The sequence below is a fragment of the Cygnus olor genome, chromosome 11 (assembly GCF_009769625.2).
Source record: "Cygnus olor isolate bCygOlo1 chromosome 11, bCygOlo1.pri.v2, whole genome shotgun sequence".
In the NCBI taxonomy this organism is placed as follows: Eukaryota; Metazoa; Chordata; class Aves; order Anseriformes; family Anatidae; genus Cygnus; species Cygnus olor.
This window is the reverse complement of record NC_049179.1, coordinates 21,126,033-21,144,977: the sequence shown is the minus strand read 5'-3', so window position 1 is coordinate 21,144,977 and position 18,945 is coordinate 21,126,033.

Here is an 18,945-nt window from a genome sequence, read left to right as displayed (position 1 = left end):
CTTATGGGTGAAAAGTAGAATTAAACCTTCAGGATGATGTGGAGGGATGTCCCTATGTGCCATCACGGGTGAATCGCTGAGCCCCACTCACCGCCTCCATGCACCCAGAGCTTCACAGCCCTCCCCCATGTCCCCTCCATCCTTCCTTTCCCACCGGGATGTCCTGTTGCTGCCGTGGCTTTTGTCTCGGCCACCCCAGGGGCCTGCTGTCCCCCCATGCACCACCTCGCCTCCTCTGCACCTTCTCCAGTTGCCCTGGGTGCAGGAGGGACCGGGGAGGACGCAGCGCCCGGGTGTGAGACGTCTGCACGGGGAGCTCCGGCACCGTGGTGGCCGCGCCTCGAGCCCCATCGCTGCGCGGAATTGAGGTGGAAACCGAGGTGGGAAGCGGCTGCGGAGGAGCCTCTCCGCAAGTGTCCTCCTGCGCCGGGATGGAGTGGTGTCCCTGTCTCAAGGAGCGCGCATGGCGGCCGGTGGAGTGCCACTCGACTGCTAACATCCCCTTCCCTCGAGGGAGAAGCAGGCAGCCAGCGCTGGAGATCTCTCCAGCAATCTGCGGTTTCCTTGGCGACAGCCGGCATCTCTCCGCTGCACGAGAGCCGGGGCTTGGCTGGTGGAGAGGAGCCTTTTTTTTTTTTTTTTTTTTTTCTGGGAATTAGGCTGTGTCACCGGCTGCACGCTTTCAAAGGTCCCCGTTGTTCCCAGCCGCAGCGGCTGCGCAGCGGCAGCGCCGGCCGGAGCCCCGTGTCCCTGCCGGGATGAAGTCATCACCCGGAGCAGCGGGCTGCTCGCTGCATTTCCTTTTGCAGTAGCTGTTGCCATCTTGTTTAATTCCAGCATTATCTGATTGTCACAGTGTGTTTCTCTGTATTAGGCAGCAAGCCAATTCGTTACTTAACCTGTAATTGCACTTTAATATAAGCTATCTCAAAAATGTATTTTCAGAGCGGGTCTTATAAACACACGATATGCTCCCAGCATCAAAATGCCGTGTTCCTTGGGAGGAGGCTCTCGCTAGGACTTGGCACCGGCTCTGTTAGTTTTAGTTACTGATGCTTTATCACGGCTGACACGCTGTACGCAGTTAAAGGGCACAGCCGCTCGGAGCTCGCAGCCTTTAAAAACTGACTTCTTCCCAGGAATTTACTACAAATGTGATTTGTTGCTGGTTTGTTGACTTGAACCCTGGGAAACCCACGAATCTTCTAACTTCAGATGAAATCACATTATTGTGGGAAATGTGGTGCTTTTCGGTTTATGAAATGCAAACAGGAAGACCTCATCTAGAATAATCGTAACAATAACAGTCACCAGCATTAATACGCCGGCCAATGGCTGCTGGCAGATTCACTTTTTAATAACTCCAATTTTACAAATTAAATGCTGATAATGTTTTACTATCATCCCGTGTTAGTTCCCTGCTGCAGTTGTGCGGAAGGGAAGGTACTCAATCTCCATCTCAACTCATTAATTTTAAAAAGTTGGCCAGTATTTGCAAAGCGTTAAACATATAAAAATTAATGTTGACAAATCTTCGAGGAATAGAATGAAACAAAAGAAATCAATTAAGGAAACAGCACGCAGTGATGTTTTATAAACTAAATTGCGCTCAGCCTTGCGATGGAAGTTACCAGCAAACCCCGGTGCCAAATGGAAACCTTAGGAGGGGAGGTTGGGGCTCAAAATGGAATTCAGCATTTGCTTGAACTACATAAAATCGTGATGGCTGTCAGCATAGTCTCCTCCGTCTGCTCTCCTCCTGGAGCCTGGGGAGAAAGCTGTGGGGCAGAGGGGGGCAGTGGGGCCCCACTGCCTGCTGCAACAATGGGACAAGCCTTGCTGGACCTTGTGGACTTCGGAGTAGTCTCGTACAAGATGCCTTGACGAAAAGCAGGGCGGTGCAGTCGGGGTGCCCGCAGCCCCACCATTAATTATCGTGTCATTATTTGCCCTGCATCCCGACGCCTTTATGGGCTTGATGTGGGTGAAGGGAGGTATCCAGGACGTCTTTGCTGAGCTAGAGAGCTGCCGCCGGCCTGCCAGGACACCCTCCCTGCTGCAGATCCCTCTGCAGATGCAGGAGGAAGCCCTGGGGGCGCGACGCCACCCACGGGACCTTCCCCCCGCGCTCCCAGAGCAGTTCCCACCCTCCTCTCCCAGCTCCAGCTCAGAGCATCCACCAGGGTCCTGGCTGCTCTCCGGCACTGTGGCACTCGCCTCCTTCGCTTTCCTCTGTCCTGGGGCAGTGCCAGGGCTCCCAGAGGAGGAGCAGGGACTGAGAAGGGCCGGCGAGCACCGGCTCACCCTCGGCTGCGACCCAGCGCTCAGCATCCTGGCACGGGCCTCGTTTAACCGAGGGACGGCGTTCCTCTGCTATCGGTGAGTCACTCCTGCTTAGGACAGCAGTATAAATTAATTTGGATGTCTGTGTGATCCTATCAGCGTTATCTCAGGCTTTGCATTTTAAGGCTTCTGTGGCCTTCAGAGTAAATAAGTGTTTTCCTCAGGATGACACGAACCTAGAGGAGAAGGGTAACTTGGCTTGGGCAGCTCTGGCGCAGCAGTAGAAACCCCGTGGGGTTTTCACCACCCATTTTCTCACTGGGCTCATGCTTTATTACACACAGGAGCGTGATGCAGGAGGCATCCCAAAAGAGCAGACTGAGGGTGACCCCACCGCCGTCCCTTCCCCAAGCCACGGGCGGCGTTCCCAGGGGATGTGAGCCGGGAGCGCCCGGAGCCGTGCGTGACCTTGTGCAGGCACCCAGCCCCAGCTCGGTGATGTGGCTCTCCTCCCTGGAGTCCTCTCCTCTGTTTCAGAAGAAAATCTTTCTATCGACCAGGTTCCATTTTTTTTTTCCACGTATTTTGTTCATGTAAAGATTTGGAAAGACCCACAAGAATTTCGGAGGTCAGTGTAGAAAATATAGCTGAGGAAGAAAGATCTCTGTTCCTGGGGAAGGGTAAAGGAACGATCCATCAAAGGATATCTCTAGCATTCACTTAATTTTATTACTTTAAGTGACTTTATTACCTTCATCTTGCTTTCTGTTGCATTCCAGCACTTATTTAATAAACCCTTCTCTGGTTTTAAATAGCAGTTTAGTTTTTATGGTAATGCTAAACTTAATCAGATGCTCAAATTAGCTTGAAATTAATTATATTGACAGCAATAACCCTTAGTTCCCTCTTCACATCCTGCATAACAGTTCTCCTTCAAGACTGTACTGAATGCCATTGAGATACAGAGATGGGTTTTGGCCCAGTTCCTTGCCGACGTCGTCCCCGGGGCCCAAACAGAGAGGGACCGACCAGGAAAACCTGCACCACGAAGAGCACCAACCTGGGGGCTGGTGCTTCTGCTGTTAAACCTACAGAGAGTGAGGTTCCTTTGGCATCCCCTTCCCGGGGTTTTGGGCTGCTCGAAGGCTGCCGGGAGCGGCGAGGAGCTGGCGAGTGCTGACAAGGAGGCAGAGGTGATGTTTTCATGACTCGTTGCCGTTTATTGGCTTCCTTCCCCCGTAACTCCTGCCGGCTACAGGGGTGGCTCTCAGTGCCCCTGGGTGTGCCACAGCCTCATCTAACGGGTCGATGCGAAGGAAGCAGGGAGGGCAGCCTCGGGCCATCGCGTGCTTCCACTGGGACCCTCTCGGGGACGTGAAACGAGGAGGGCTGGGAGCCACCACCTCGCCATGGGGAAACGCAGGCGCTGTGCCAGGCAGAGACCCGGCAGCGCGCGGAGTCCAGCCGGGTCCTGCCTGCATAGAAGGGCACCAGGAGAGGTGACCCCTGCCCCGCAGCGCCTCCATCCCGCTGGTGGCTTCTCACCATTTTTAGTCAGTAGTGGGTCAGTACTTAGCAGGGTGAGAAAGCCTTTGAGGAAGCTTTTCCTGCTTGGCCGATGGGGCCCGAGTCTAGCCCAGAGCTGGCTTGCTCCAGTTTCGCTGCGCCGAAGGCAGCGTTACGAGCAGGGCGGGCTGGAGACCTCTCCATCCTCTTGGCGAGGAGCCCTGGACCTCCTCGTGGTCTCAGCTTAGAGGAGCCCACGGGGTAAATCCGAGCTTTGCATTTCCAGGACCTGCTGGCCCCGGCCCCCCGAGTGCCCCCCGTCCCCCAGCCATGCCAGGGACTGCATCACCAAGGGGCGCAGGCAGCGGTGCCCCCGGGCTCGTGCTGCCCCCAGCCCTTCCCCGGTGGCCCTCACTGCTGGGAGGGCTCCAGCAAGGCCGTGGCCGAGTGCCCTGTGAGTGTGGGAAGATGCCTTGCATTGCTCCCCGGGGCTTCTCCTGGGGCTGCCAGCGAGCACCGCTGCGCGCTCTGCCGCCTGCGCGAGAGCCTGGCCGCATCCAGCCCCTCCAGCAGCGGCTGCTATTGATAATTGCTCTGTGCTGGTGGAAAGCCATTTATTATTGATGCCAGTTTAGAGGTCTGATTAACTTAGCACGCCTCATTGCTCCAAAATGAGAACTTTCTTCTGTTAACCTGCGCTGTGCTGGGCATGGCAGCCCTGGCTCCCCCGGGAGCATCGCCCGCTGCTGGCCCATCCCAGAGCCCACAAGGTGTTAAAGTGCATTAATGAGAGTGATGTGATAAACCCTGCCAGCACCGAGCCAGCCCGCTTGACTTCGCTGCCTTGCCCTGAAGTCTGATGTGATTTTGCATTTAAATAGCCAGAAGAGTTTGTAATATTAAGGCATGGTTCATTGCCAGTGAAATTCAGGCTAGGTATACACTTCACTGGAGAGTGAAGACAGCCTGATTCATAGAGGATTCCTGCTAAATCTGCTGTGGGTTCCCAGGGACCTGGAAAATGCATTATGGTAAAAATCAACATGACCTTCTGAAAGCACCGCACGGAGCATATATCTGTATTACTAACACTGGAGCGATACTTGGCTCGGCAGAAATCCTCCCCATTGTTTGTATTCTGGCTGGATGATAGAAAAGTAATCAAATTAGAATTAAAAAAACACAAATCGAGCAATATCCACAGACTGTGTTTAACTTACATGATATACATTATCGTGTGCACGCATACACATGCCCCTATGCAATTGTCATGTTAAAGCTTGTTTTGCTTTTGATTGGCTCCAAGGCAGAATAATATGGGGGCTGTAATGTAAGTTGTTTTTCCTTTTGGAATGAATAACTCTTGTGGTAAAGCTGACACGAAGCATAAATTTGTTAAATTACATAAACATTATTGCGACCCATAAAATTCAATGAATCCTCGTCGCCTGTTTACTCATGGCTGGCTTTACTGTTTGCACAATGTAATTTAACGTGTCAATTTGCTCTCAAATAAAAAACATCTGGCCTTTTGACATGCCAAAAAAGCTGCAGAGATGATCTGAGAAAGGAGCTAAAAGCCTAGTCTTTACATAGCAGTTAGCAAGGGGCTCTTAAAAGGAAGCCAATATCATTCAGATCAATTGATGGCCTCTTGGCAAACCTACTTCTGTAAACCCTGTAAGATTAGTAAATTTTATCCTAATTAAAATTAAGAAAAGCCACGGAAGGCTGGCGCGCGCTTCGCAATTACATCTCCTGCCAATATTGACATCCATTCTATTGGATTTTTAAACAATCTTATTATTTTGTAATCATGAATAACAAGAAGAAAATTATACTTTTATAAGGGATTTTTATTCTGGATGAGCTACAGAGGGCCAGTGCATTTATTCACCTCCCTAAGCCCCTTAGCTCACGATTCTCCTCGAAAACCTCAGACTTCTGTGGTGGGGAGCATCCGAGCATCCACACACACACACTAAGAAGGGCCCGTAAATCTTGGCTTAATCCCTAATAAGCAGTAATACCTCTCACTCCCCCAGACAACACACGGAAGATGCTGACCTAAATAACATGAGTTTAGAAGCCACATGTGGCATAAATCCGTGCTGCCTCATGCGAGCTCGCCCTTTGTGCGCAGCCCTAACATCTGATGGGCTGTTACCGCTGATTGATTGAGACATTTATGATTTGCATAGGAGACAGTTTGTGTAATTACGGATTACTGAATAAAGCCAATTGGTTGCAAAGATTAGAGAGGCCAGGTCCCGCAGGAGCCGTAAGAGAACCACACATCATTTCTTATTCCTGTTTTCATCCTCGCAGCCTGAAAACAAAGCGCGGTCCATCAGGTCCCGAGGTTGCAGCCGTGGAGAGATCCTGGCCGGGGAAGGGGAGGCGCAGCCCCTGCCCGAGCGTCGCGGCCCCGGCGAGCAGTAAAACGTGCTGCTGGAAAGCAAGCAGAGCCGAGCCGGGCCAGACGTCGGCTCGTGGGGTAATTATAAACCCGCTGGAAAAATCAGAGCAGATTCTCACTATGAAATCAGGAGGTTACAGTAAGTTCAGGCATTGTTTTAATTAAGGGAGAGACATCTCTTCCTTAAGGGAACGCCGAAATCACGTTAGGGCCGATAGGGAAGATTTCCCATATTGTCAGCAATGGTTAGACACATTTGTGTGTAAATAAATTGTGATTTCTTTTCACCCTCCAGGACAACACACAATATTTTCTTTTAAAGTATATGGGGCTGGCGGTGGTTTCGCTCTAATCAAGTTCTTGGCATTTCATCCCGGCTTATAATGGGCCTCAAGTAGTTGCACATTTTCTGTAATTGGACTCGAGTAATTGCACATTTCTCTAAATGATTAATGAACGGAATTAGAAAGTTTGAAAAAAGTTGCCTGCTACGCTGCAGAAACCGTAACGTCAGCAGGGTTGGGGGAGGAGCTGTTGCACAAATATTTATGAGCTGGTGGCCACGGGGCCAGCAGAAAGGCTCGTGGCCGTGCTCGGGGGTGCTGGGACCGGCCAGCGGGGTCCCGAGCGGGGGGTGGCACGGAGCCTCGGCGGGGATTATCGGGTAGAGAACTGCAGAGATAATGTGTCAGGGGTGACTTCTGCCAAGTTGTGTTTTATCATTTCTCACAGTAGATAAAAAGAAATAAATGAATTCCAGCATATGGATTTCTGCTTTTTTTTTTTTTTCCTTTTTATTACAGAGGAGCTATTGCAAGACAATTTCTGCTTTTCCTGTGTCCTGAAGCTAACAAGAATGTGACTCCTCTCGCTCTACACTTATTCTCATTAAAGGACAGGATTCGATACGAGTGTTAGAAACGTATGGTGCGATCACTTGCTTTGGAAGTCATCTCAGAAAGGGGAAAAAAAAAAAAAAAAAAAGCTGTGGATACCCATATGTAAAACCTGACTGCAAACATGACAAGGGGGAGGCCGATTCTGCGTGCTGCAGCTTTGAATCTGGAAACACTTACGCCTCCGATGACATTCGCTGCGCCGCGTGGAAAGACCGACGGCTTCCCGGGACCCGCAGCGCGCCGCCAGATGTGCGCGGGGCTCGAGCGTGGGAACTCGCGAGGGGACAAGTGCAGATGTGCACTCGGGTCCTGCACCCAGCGAGTTCCACGGGGCTTTTTGGGGGGCTTGTGAGGCAGCTGGGCCGTGGAGGGGCTGGGGAGGCATTCGTGGTGTGGGGTGGTGGGCGAGGAGGCGCAGACGGGGCTGCGGGGCTGGGGCCAGTCTGGGGAGAGGGGCCCCCTGGCAGGCTTTCAGTTTGGTTTATCCTCTTGGGGAGGAGGCAGTGCTGGAACAGGCAGTTTTATGAGCACCATGCAGATGACTGTGCAGAAAATCTCGTTTTCCCCAGGCCCAGAGAGCACCAGACCTTGCAGCGGGGCCTGCAGGGCGCAGCAAGGCTTGGTGCTGGAGGTGCGACCAAACGCAAACAAGAGAGCAAAGAATGTTTGTTTTTTCCTCCACAACTTCAACCTGATCCACTTCTAAAGTTGCAATTTGCTGATGTGGGTGAAAAAAATCACTTCCCAGTAAAAAAAATCCCTGCTTTGGCTCTCTGTGTGAGCCCTGCTGGCCTGCAGTACTCTCATTTCCCCAGCTGCCCGCTGGCCCCAGCTCTCATCCAGGCTGGCTGTGCGTGGTGCTGCCTTGCTGCAGAGCACCACTGAGCCTGGCTGCTGGCTGCCGGCTCTCTGGGCTGATCCTGAGGCCTGTGAAACACGGCTCAGTTATGCAAGCAGCCCGCTGCCTGGCCGGCACAGCCCGGTCTCTCACCTCTTAATCATTTTGTTTTCACACCACTGTGGTTTTCGCACCGCCGCTGGTCCCGCTGCGCTGAGCCCTCCTGCCAGCAGCAGCCTCCCCGTGCCCCGGGTGGATGAAAGCCCACCCTGCTCCCAGCACCGGCGTTTTGCCCTCGCACAGGTTAGAGCCAGCTGGGGGCAGCCACGGGGAGGGATCTGGGAGGGATGCTTGCCGTGTGAGCACCCATCCTGGCACCCAGAGCTACAGTGTACGGGGCTTGTGGCCACAACCCTCCTGCGAGAACAGGGGCACCCCTGCTTTCCTACACAAAGAGAAGAAACCCACAGTGTGGGGCTGCAAAACGGAAGCGTTTGGCCCAGCAGAAGGGTGGCTGCATCAGCAAAAGGCAGCTCCATGTGGTCCCAGCACAGGGCACAGGCTGGGGCTGCGGGTGCCAGCTCCGACCTCTTCCTTTCTACAGGGAATTACAGTAACCTCAGCTTTACTCCCCGGTTTCAGCTTTAAAGACGAATGTTTGCTGCACTGTTATTCATTTATACATTATTTTTCCTTTCTGCTGAGAGGCCCTGTGCTTCCCAATATACACACACAGCGAGTTTATTTCTATTTGTAAAAATCCCGTCTGCTCTTCCTTAAAAGTCCACGCTGGTAAGCATTCCTCTGTGTCCTCATGCAAACGCTGTCCTACGAAGATGCAGTCCTGCTGGTGTGAGTTAACACCCGGTGGGTAATTCTTCTGGAGTCCACAAAGCCACCGAGTTACCCCAAAGTTGTGCACGACATGTGCCTGGGTGGCTGCAAGCCCTGGGCGTGGGGCACCGGGACGGGCACGCTGCGCCCAGGGAGCTGGGGTGATAACACGTGTGTAATGGGGCGTTGCAGAAGGAACAGTGAATGCAGATGAGTTGGAGAGGGTTTTATTATTAAAGGGAAGATTGATGGTTCAGCTATCTGGTGTGGGAAAAGCTGGTGTCCTTATTAAATGTAATTATCTGCAGCGCTAATAAAAGCTTGCCCATTTCCCTGGGTCGGGCTGCCCTCTGCTTTAGCTGCGCTCACAAACATTAATACGCAGCAGCTGGAAGAACAGGGAGAGGAGTTCAGCGGAGATGCTCATCGCACCAGGCACTTGCTAATTGCTGGTCAAGGACGAACACGCAGTCTATCAGGGCTGTTATTAAACCGGCCATGCAGGACGAGGCGCTTCGCTGTGCTCCAGGCTGCAGCGAGCAGATTTAGCAGTTTGTCTCCGCACGAGTGCCTGGAGGGGGGAGAAAAGGCCGCTCGGTCCTGGCTGCCTCAGAGAAAAATTCACCTGCCTGGAGGTGGAAATCTTGGGATTTTTCTTTGCCTGCACACCAAGAGGTCACCCTGGTGCCCTTGTGCTAGGCTCCTGCAGCCAGAGGAGGCAATCGGCCGCTCCTGTGGGCTCCTTTTCCCCTGGGGAAGGAGCGATGCGATGGCCTCAGAGCCAGGAGAACAAAGGCTGTGCCAAGCAAAGGAGGAGGGATCACTCGAAATTGGCTGTGCTTTGATCTTCCATTGTTTTAATTAACGCCTCTAATAAGAATTTGAGATTCTGGATAAAGCATCCCTGCATCAACAATTTAATGAGCTTTCCCTTTAGAGGAGGTGTGAGCGAGTCCACGGACTGGGCTCCGAAACTGCCCAGCAGCGCCAGCGAGGCGAAAGCTGCGGGAGCGGGGAGCAAGCAGAGGCAAAGCTTCGTGCCTGCTGCTGGGAAAACAAACAGCCTCTTCCAGCCTTCCTTAAAGAAGCACCAGCGAAGCAGTCCCCATTGCTTTTAGGGGATGCTTCCAGCCTGACCTCCTCCAGCTGGAGGAGCTGTCTGCTCCTGGGACACTGGAAGGATCCTTTCTTTGGTGCAGACCATCTGGCACTGTCAGGGTCACTGCTGTGCTGGTGTACCTTGGGGATGAGCAAGGCTTTGGGTTTTGGGGGCTGGGATCTGTAGCACACCTGGAAGCCAGTGGGACAAGCCGGGCACACAGGCACGCACAGCCACGGCAGCGCGGTGAGGAGGAGCAGCCCGTCAGCACCTGCCCGCAGCCATGGGTCATCCCAGGAGGGGCTGGGAACCTGCAACGTCACCAAAACCCCACGGACCGCTTCCCCTTCCTCCACCGGTGGCACAGAGACAACAGCTTTCATTTGCTGGAAGTTTGTAAAAAACAAGAAAATGTGCTCCCCGTCCATCACCACGGCCGCTTTGTACTTTCCCTGTGGGTTTTCCTTGCAAAAAAAGGAGGTGCATGGGGGGCACGGGACCCACTGACAGGCTGTGCCCCAGGGATGCCAACGGGGCTTCAGCTGCAGACTTTTCAGTTTTGCCTGACCAGGGAATAAATAGAGGGAGTTTTCCCCTCGATGTGTCTGTAAGTAATTTCCAGCCGGGAAGCTATCATTTCTCTAATGGCAATGTTTGCTGTAAATCCGTGTCATCAGAGCCTTGGGGCTCGGTCCAGCTCCCATCAAAGCCAGTGGAAATGGCTTTCTGCTTCCCGCAGACCTCACCGGGGGCTGGATTTGACCGTCGTGGTGTTGTTCCAAAACACAGGGTGAGCTCAAGGTGCTCTGTAAATAATGCTCATTGACAGCGAGGACTGGCACAGGCCTCCCCGGGTCCTCACTGGCTGCCAGAGCTATTAACCTGATGCTGCTTTTCCAGCACTGCTCTTCAGACAGGATTGCACCCCGAGGAGAGCAGCCGAAGAAGCTGAGGGATAACCAGGGCCCTGCGGGGCTGGCAGCGATGCTCAGGGCTCACGATGCAGGGACAGCTCCGCCGGGTCCCGGGTGCAGCAGGAGCAGCCGCGCTTCTCCCCCCGAGCAGGGGGGATTTGCAAAGGGGCTCTGCCCGTGGAGCTGCTGGGGTCCTGCCGGGCTGGCTGGTGCCTTTCCAAAACTGCTGCTCATAGAAACACAGCAATTTGTGCAAAGCCTGCTGGACATCACTCCTGCAGGACATCACATCTAGTGTCTAGTGACTGCATGAGCCTGCTCTCTTAGTTTAGCGAGGTTCTCCATTCTGCATCTCGTTTAATTTTGGTGCCTTGCTGGTGGCTGGGGATGGCAGGAGCTGTCTGTGTGCACACAAGGGGAGCTGAAAAGCCCTGGGCTTGCTCCATCCTCCTCCTCGGTGTGCAGGGCTTGGGATGCACCACGGCTGGGAGGAATGGAGCGTCTTGCTTGGGGGGCAGTGCCCGGCACGGCTTCCGAGGGGCAGCTTGCACGTTGGCAGGGAGCGCGGGCTGAGCTCATGGTTATAAAAAACCCAGCCCTTCTGGCACTTTCACCCCCTGCAGATCAGGAAGGAAAGCTGATTTTTTTTGCAATTTCATTTACTACAGGCTGAAACATTGCTATACAGGACCGGCTCCCGTGTCCTCCAGCTAGTTAGAGTGCAATGCTGCTTAAATTGTCTTTTTGATAACTGTTCTGGCTGCGAGAACAGAGGTTTCTGCAGGGAATTCACACAGTGCTGCCTCCAACTTCCCCGATCCTTCATATTGCAATATTACTCTTTACCTAGCAGAAGATATTCCTAATCGGCTTCACAAAAAGCAATAAAGCCTTTTCAACACTTCATTGGCTTTGACATTTAAGGCACGCGGCAGGAGGGGGATGGCGCTCCCCGGCCTCGTGGCGCTGCTGTGGGGGCTGCCCCCGGGATGGATCAGGCCCCTGTGCCAGCTGGGTGCCCGCTCCCCATGCAGCTGGGCGGAAAACACAACTGCAACGCTTCGTTGCCCCCTCTCTTAGCTCTGCCTGCCTGGTTGACAGGTTTTGGGTCTGTGTGAGCAGTGCTGTCGGAGCAGGGGGTGCGCGGTGCTGTGGGACACGGGCAGAAGGTCCTGCTGCCAGGGCAGCGCCAGCCCCATGGGGATGTGGGGACGGGCTCACTGCTGGAGCAAATCCAACGCTCCCCTTAAGGCCTGAAGCTACTGGCTTATGGGGCATGGATCCACCGTATGGGGCACCAACCCAACTTTAGGGGATTGAGTTGTCTTATGGGGCATCGATCCACCTTATGGGGCATTGACCCATCTTTTAGGGCATTGAGCTGGCTTATGGAACATCGATCCACCTTATGGGGATCACAAGGCACCAACCCATCTTATGGGGCATTGATCTGTCATATGGCACATCAATCCACCTTGTGGGGCATTGACAGATTTTATGGGGTATTGACCCATCTTACGGGGCATCGATCTGTCTTACGGTGCATCACTCCAACTTATGGGGCATTGGTAGATTTTATGGCGTATTGACCCACCTTATGGGGCATCACTCAGGGCTGGCTCTGTCTCTCCATGGCCCCATGCCACACCCAGGGCCGCAGCCAGCCCAACCCCACACAGGTCTTGGTGCAGTCCCGGGGACGGGCAGTGCCTGTGGGGCTGCAGCCGGCGTTGGCCACCAAGCCAAGCTGAGCCGAGCCAAGCCCATGTGTCCCCCACAAGGCTGCGGGTCCTTCGGTTCCTCCTCTGGTCCGTGACCGTAAAGGGCTTTTCCACACCTAGGCAGCTTTCTGCTGCAGCTCTCCTGCCCCAGCTGCAATGGCTTAGTTTTATTAGGCTGCGACTGCAGACGCTAACTGTTGCCTACAAGCCCTGGGAGGATTTCAGCTGGAGTAGGAGTAGCGTGCTGAGCATCCTGGCACGATGCCGTTTCTCCTATAAAGCGTCATGTTTCCAAATGGGTAATTACTGCACTGGGATTTATGCAGTACTTCCTTTAAGTGGTTGTGTGGGCTGCCATTCCTCGATGAATTAAAAATAAAAAAAAAAAAAAAGAGAGAAAAGAAAGAAAAAAAAAGGAGCTGAATCCAGTGGTGCTAGCGAGTTCAGGGCAGAAATGAGATCAGCTTGCTCTGCCCTTACCTGGCAATAATGGGAAAGTGCTCTTTCAATTGAGCTGTTCCATTCTTTTGCCCTGAGCTATGAGAAGTAGATTGGATGAAAATTATCAGGCTCCCTGTCTAGAATAAATATTCTTGAAATGGAGCAAGTCATAAATAAGCGAGCAGCAATATCCTGGGTTATGAAGATATAATTTCTATCTTTAATAGCTGAGTAGGCCCCGGGGACTGTCTGGAAGTAGCCTGCCTGGCCCCGGTATTGATGAGGGGAAAAATACAAACAAGCAAAAAAGCTTTTGTTTCTTTAACCCTGAAATTATTGATACTTGGAGGGAAATAATGACGTGCTGCGGCTGAAACCTGCGGTTCCCTCTGCTACGGAGCGGCTGGCGACTTCAGCAGGATTAGCCAGGGCCCGGCTGCTGCTGCCCTCACCGAACCTGCTCGGGTCTCCACCGCCAGCACCAGTGCCTGCGGCTGCCCCGTGCTGGTCCCCGGCCGGTGGCACGGCCCCGTGGGAGCAGCAGATGTGGCACTGGTGGCACTGCCATGGTGCGTGCCAGGAGGGATGGGACCTGTCCCCCTTTGGGCTACCATGGACAAGGGAACAGCAGGACCCCGCCCCAGCAGAGAAACCTGCATAAAATCCGTGTATTTACTCCCCCAGCTGCCAGCAGCCCGGCCTTTGGAAATTGCAAGGTGGGACAATAACTGATAAGAGATGCCTGGATGAAGCGCCAAATTTGATGGGATTAGTCTTAATGGTTTTATTTTTAAAAGCCATTTAATTACTAATCAGCTCTCCCTTACAAGCTAAGACGTGCTAGTGCTGTTTAAAGCAGTCTGTTAGGGGGCTTTGCTGGTGGGCAGCTGGGACGGCTCCTTAGAGCTTCTTAAAAATGCCCTGCTTGGCCTGATCTGCGCTGAGCCGTCTGTGCTGGCGCAGGATGAGCTGCAGCTGCACCCCCAAAAAGCCCCCGAAATGCCCCAAACCACCCCACCATGAGGTGTAGGACCAGGCACGGCATGGAACAAGCACACAGCCCTGTGCTTTTGCAGCAAAACCCAGGGAGGGATGCCTTGGTCCTGCGGTGCTCGGCAGCCCTTCTCCTCTCCCCGACCCAGCTCTCCCCGTGCTCCGCCAGCCCCCAGCCCATTAATTTATAGCACAATGGAAGACATTCCTTAATCTTTTAATTATATGGAGTGACATGGGTGAAATAACTCCTTTCATTTCTGGGCCACTGACATGATTAAGAACTGAGGTCTACTGTTTTGGAAAGAAAACGGTGTAAATTGCCCATAATGTGAGATCTGTATCACCTTCCAGTGAAAACCCCAAGCGATAGAGTGCCACGAATCCATCACGCAAGCCTGGCTGGGGGAAGATTGCACCATTATTAAATTATATGTTTTTTAAAAACGACACGCTGATCTGTTTCGTACCAGTAAATATGTGATTTACATTTAATTCTGAGTAACCTTTCCATGATCAGTGAGGTGTGAAGGAATTTAATGACACAAAGCTACACTTATGAAGAGACCATTCATATTCATTAGGCTCACGCATTAACAATCCTGCCGGTGACATCTCTCTAGCACATGCTTTATTACCACGGTTTACGGGGGCTACGAGCAGGGCGAGCTGCGGCGTGCAAGTCCATGCCCATGGACACCCCCGGACAACATCGTCCAAACAAGAAAACACCCGAAATTGGATGTGCCCAGATTTGGGAGGGGAGGGGCTGGGACCGGCCTGGTTCAGAAGGAGAGGGTTTGCGTGAAAAAGGGGCCTAAGGAGGAATATCTTCCTTTTCTTTTTGTTGGTTAAACTGAGTAAGTATTGAGTAGGCATAGATGTTGCTCATCACTTTCTTTGGAGCATCGCAAAAATGAGGGCCAAGGGAAAACCCACCGCGGACTCGCACCACTGCCTTAGCACAGCTCCAGCTTGTAGGGTGGGCTTCTTCTTGGCTCAGGCTTGGCATCCCAAATAAGTGGGCTTGGGGCGAAAAAAAGAAAAATCAAGACTCGGGACTTGCAGTTCTGCTTCTCACCTGTATCCTTCGGGTCCGGGTTTGCTGCTGGTTTCATGGCTCCCCTCGAGAGGCAGGACCAGTGCTCCTGGTGCCATTATAGCAGGTTCCCAGCTCTTCAAAACCATCCGTGACGACCACTCCATACCCTCAGAGAGGTTCCTCTGCCAAGGGGTTTCTGGTGACATCCAGCCTGCCCCACTTCAAGCCCACGGCCCCTGCCGTGACACTTCTGGGGATGGGAATCCCACGGATAAGACATGGAAAAACCATAGGTAATCACTGAAAATAAAACAAACAACCCACATCAGCATGTTGCAACTGTCTTTGGAAGCACATGAAGCTTGAGATCACCTACAGAGGGATTTGTAAGATGGGGACAGTGCTGAGGAAGGTTGGAAGGGGCAGTGGTGTGCAGAGCCGCCTTGGGGCACCTCCTCCCATGGGATGGTGGGGACCTGCTGGGGTCCCGGGGCTGGATCCAAGCTCATCTGTACCTAGCACACGTAAAATGTGCCATTCTCTGAGGAAATTAAAACGTGGGCAGCATTAGAATACTTCCTGCAAGCCCCTGCCTGATGGCGAAGCAAATGAACCGCAACTGTCTGCATTGAAAAATAATTGGGCGTATTAGGATGCCATAAGCAAATAATCAAAGCAGAGGCAGGCTGCAGGCAGCTGCCCGCCCTTCCCCCTGCACGGGGACACGCTCCTGGGTGCACGGGGACAGGGCCTGGCAGTGACACATGCAGAGGGGACGATGGGGACATCTCCGTGCCACTTGGGGCAGCCACGGGGGAGGCGATGTTGGCGTTCCAGCCGGTTCATCTGGCAAAAATATTTTGCATTAAACGCTGCATTATAAAGCCTCCAAACAATTGTGCACAGTGCTTGGGAAGCAGAGGGGGGAACCATCCCCAAGTGCCTCCGCTGCCTTGGGGTTCAGTTTGTTTGCCCAGCTGCTTATCTTCACCCCAAGGGACATGGGAGTCCCGTGCCTCTGCCTGGGTCCTTGCTGTGGCTGCTGAGCTCTCCACAGCCACAACACTGGTGCCATCAGCAGCACGGAAGGACGGGCACCTTCCCACCTCCCTGCCCATGGGAATCCCCCCCGAGCGTTGCTGAAGACCCAGCGGGCAGAGCAAGAAGCCCCCTCGGCGTTGCACCCGCACCCCACGGCGGTGCCCAGCAGCCGTCTCCTGGGGAAAGCACCTCTTGGAGAGCTGACATTGCAACGTGCCCACTTCCAGAGCTGGGAGAAGCAGTTTTACGGGCTGCCTGTGCTGCAAATGAAACATTAATTAATTTACCAGCAGGAAGGATATAAATAACTAAATCAGATGGTGCGACTTATTCATGAGGTCCTGATGGAAGGCAATTGTTATTCCTGGCTGTGCAGGTTAATGAGCACGGTCTCCTTTTCCCAACATCACGCTCTAAAAATACGTGTGGGCCAAGGCGCCCTGGGCACGGTGCCGTCCCCACCCTGCCACACATGGGCCAGAAATTTGGGCAGCTTTGAGCATCCCTTGCCTGGCAGGGAATGCTTCTGTGCGGGGTATGGGGACGGCCTCGTACAGGCTGACAGCAACCGCAGATTTCTTGAGGTTTTAGCTCTGTGGTGCCCTTAATTTCTTGTGAAGTTATGGATGCATTGCTCTTCTAAGACTGTCACAATGTAAATTGGCCTTTTGTGCCTGTGCATTTATCTCCCTGATGCAAAAGGTGCAGTTGGCTGTCAGTCAGCAACAACCCAGCACGAATTTGTAAAAATTCAAATTATTGATCTGCCCTGGCAAAAATTGCTAAATATCCCAGCTGTGGACTAAAAGCAATAAAAGGGACAGGAGCGTGCCACTGTCTGCATCTCCTGGAACCAGAGGGACCCAAGTAGTGCCACCGCACCCACGGGAGCACTGCAGGAAGGTGCCAGGAGCCTCGTGCCCTGAGAGCTCAGCACCTCAGGGTTTACCTCAGATACCACCCCAAACCCACTGGTGCTGAGTGACCCCAGCACTGGCAGCATTGTGGGTGCCGGGGCAGCACCCCCAGGTCGTGTTGGTGCCAGAGTGAAGTGCTCGTGCACCCAGTTTTAACCCTCCTGCTACCACCGAGGGAGACGTCCCTGCATGGTGCAAAGCTGCTCCTGCTGAGCCCCGGCAGCTCTGGCTCTCGCTCGGGCAGGCCTTGCCTCGGTTCCCCTTGAGCAGAGATTTCCCTCAATGTGCTGCCTTTTCATTTGCCAGTGCTTAAAAGGATTGAAAAGATTAGGAGATTTCAATTGAGCAACAGGCAGGCAGTAAGTCAGACAGCTTCCTGCTTGAGAATAGCATGCGCGGATCAATAACGCCGGACCACAGCCCACAGAACTGCTCTGAAGTGAAAACAAATTTTTTTTTTTTAAAAGGGGGAACTAAAAAAAAAAAAAGAGCGAGTGCTCCCCAGCCACCTCCACTTTCAGTTTCCGTGAGTGCGTGCTCTTGGTTGAGGAGAGTTTGCAAAGGACGGGCGAACACAACAGGAAACTGCCTGACCTGCACCAGGCACTGAGCCCCGTCCTCCCCGCGTGCCCTGGCTCGGGGAAGAGGACCAGGGGACACGAAGCCTTGAAGGATTTTGGCCCCGGCTTGGCCGCCAGCACCTCAAGCTCGCGAGCAGCTGGAGGAGAGGCAAGGCGACAGCCCGGGCTTGGAGGACGCTTATCAGTGCTGGGAGCTGGGAGCCGTGCCCCCGCGCTGCGCCAGCACACGGGCTGCCTGTTATTAAAACGTGTAGTGCCGGCCCGGGCCCGGCGATCGGCAGTGAGATATCATTGTCATTCGGCGTAGCGTGGCTTTTTTTCTCCTCTCTTTTCACTTTGATTGGAATACAGCCTCCTGGGAGACATGAACTCATCGCAAATGGCTTCCCAGGGATGGGAACAAATGAAATGTAACAAATCTCCATTTGCAATTTTGGGGGCACGTGACTGGAATGGGAAACGGGCTCGTGGAGCTGAGCTCTTCCCCGGTGCATTACGGAGCAGTTAGTGGCTGCTGCCTGCTAAAATAAACCCTTTATCACCTTCATCCTTCATTTCCAGCAGAGCTAAATAATATCGCAAAGCGGTGCAGCCTGTCCCCTTTTGCCCAGGACTTCTGCTTTCCCAACAAGCACAGAAAGAAAAATGCTTTATTTCGGCTCTCTTCAGAGCTCTGTCACCCTGTGCTCACGGTGGGGACCATTCAGAGCCCCAGCCGGCCCCTTGCAAGCCCCCGTGCCCCAAACGGTGCCAGTCCCGACCCGGGCATTGCCCCTTCCACCTGGCTGAGCCATGCCCCCGGCTGGACGGCCTTGCCCCAGAGCGATGATTTTCTGGTTTTTAACCTCCCAGCGGGACCAATTGCTTTTGTCACTCGGCTGGAAGGCTGAGCAGGGCCGCGCTCGCTGGCCTCGGTGGGTTTGGTTATCAGCCCTGTTTCGTTGAGGAGTTTTGGGTTTTGCAGCAGAACCGCAGCTGACCAGAGCTCATCAGTCTCGTCCTCACCCAGCCCCGGTGATGCTGGGGTCAGGCTCCAGCACCACGATGCATGGCTTTTTTTTTTTTTCCCTTATCTTCCTTAGTACAGCTTTTTTCACTTTTCTCATAGAAAAGCTCTTGCTTATGATATCAAGTGGTTAAGCACCTTTTTTCCCCCTGCTCAGCATCTCCTCAGCCCTGACCTAACGACACTTTCCCCTTGCTGGGGACGAAGCGGTCACAGGCAGAGGGCACGCACCCAGCGGGCACCCACGGTGCCCCCCAAACCAGGCAGCTCATCACGGCCCTGCTGGTTTGTCCCGCACCAAGCCCAGTGCTCGGGCGATGTTGCCACATGTTGGGGCTTGGGTCAGGGCCGTGGTTTCCCCCCAAGGCTCGTGCTGCCCCATGAGAGTCCCCGTGCTGCAGGTGCCGCACA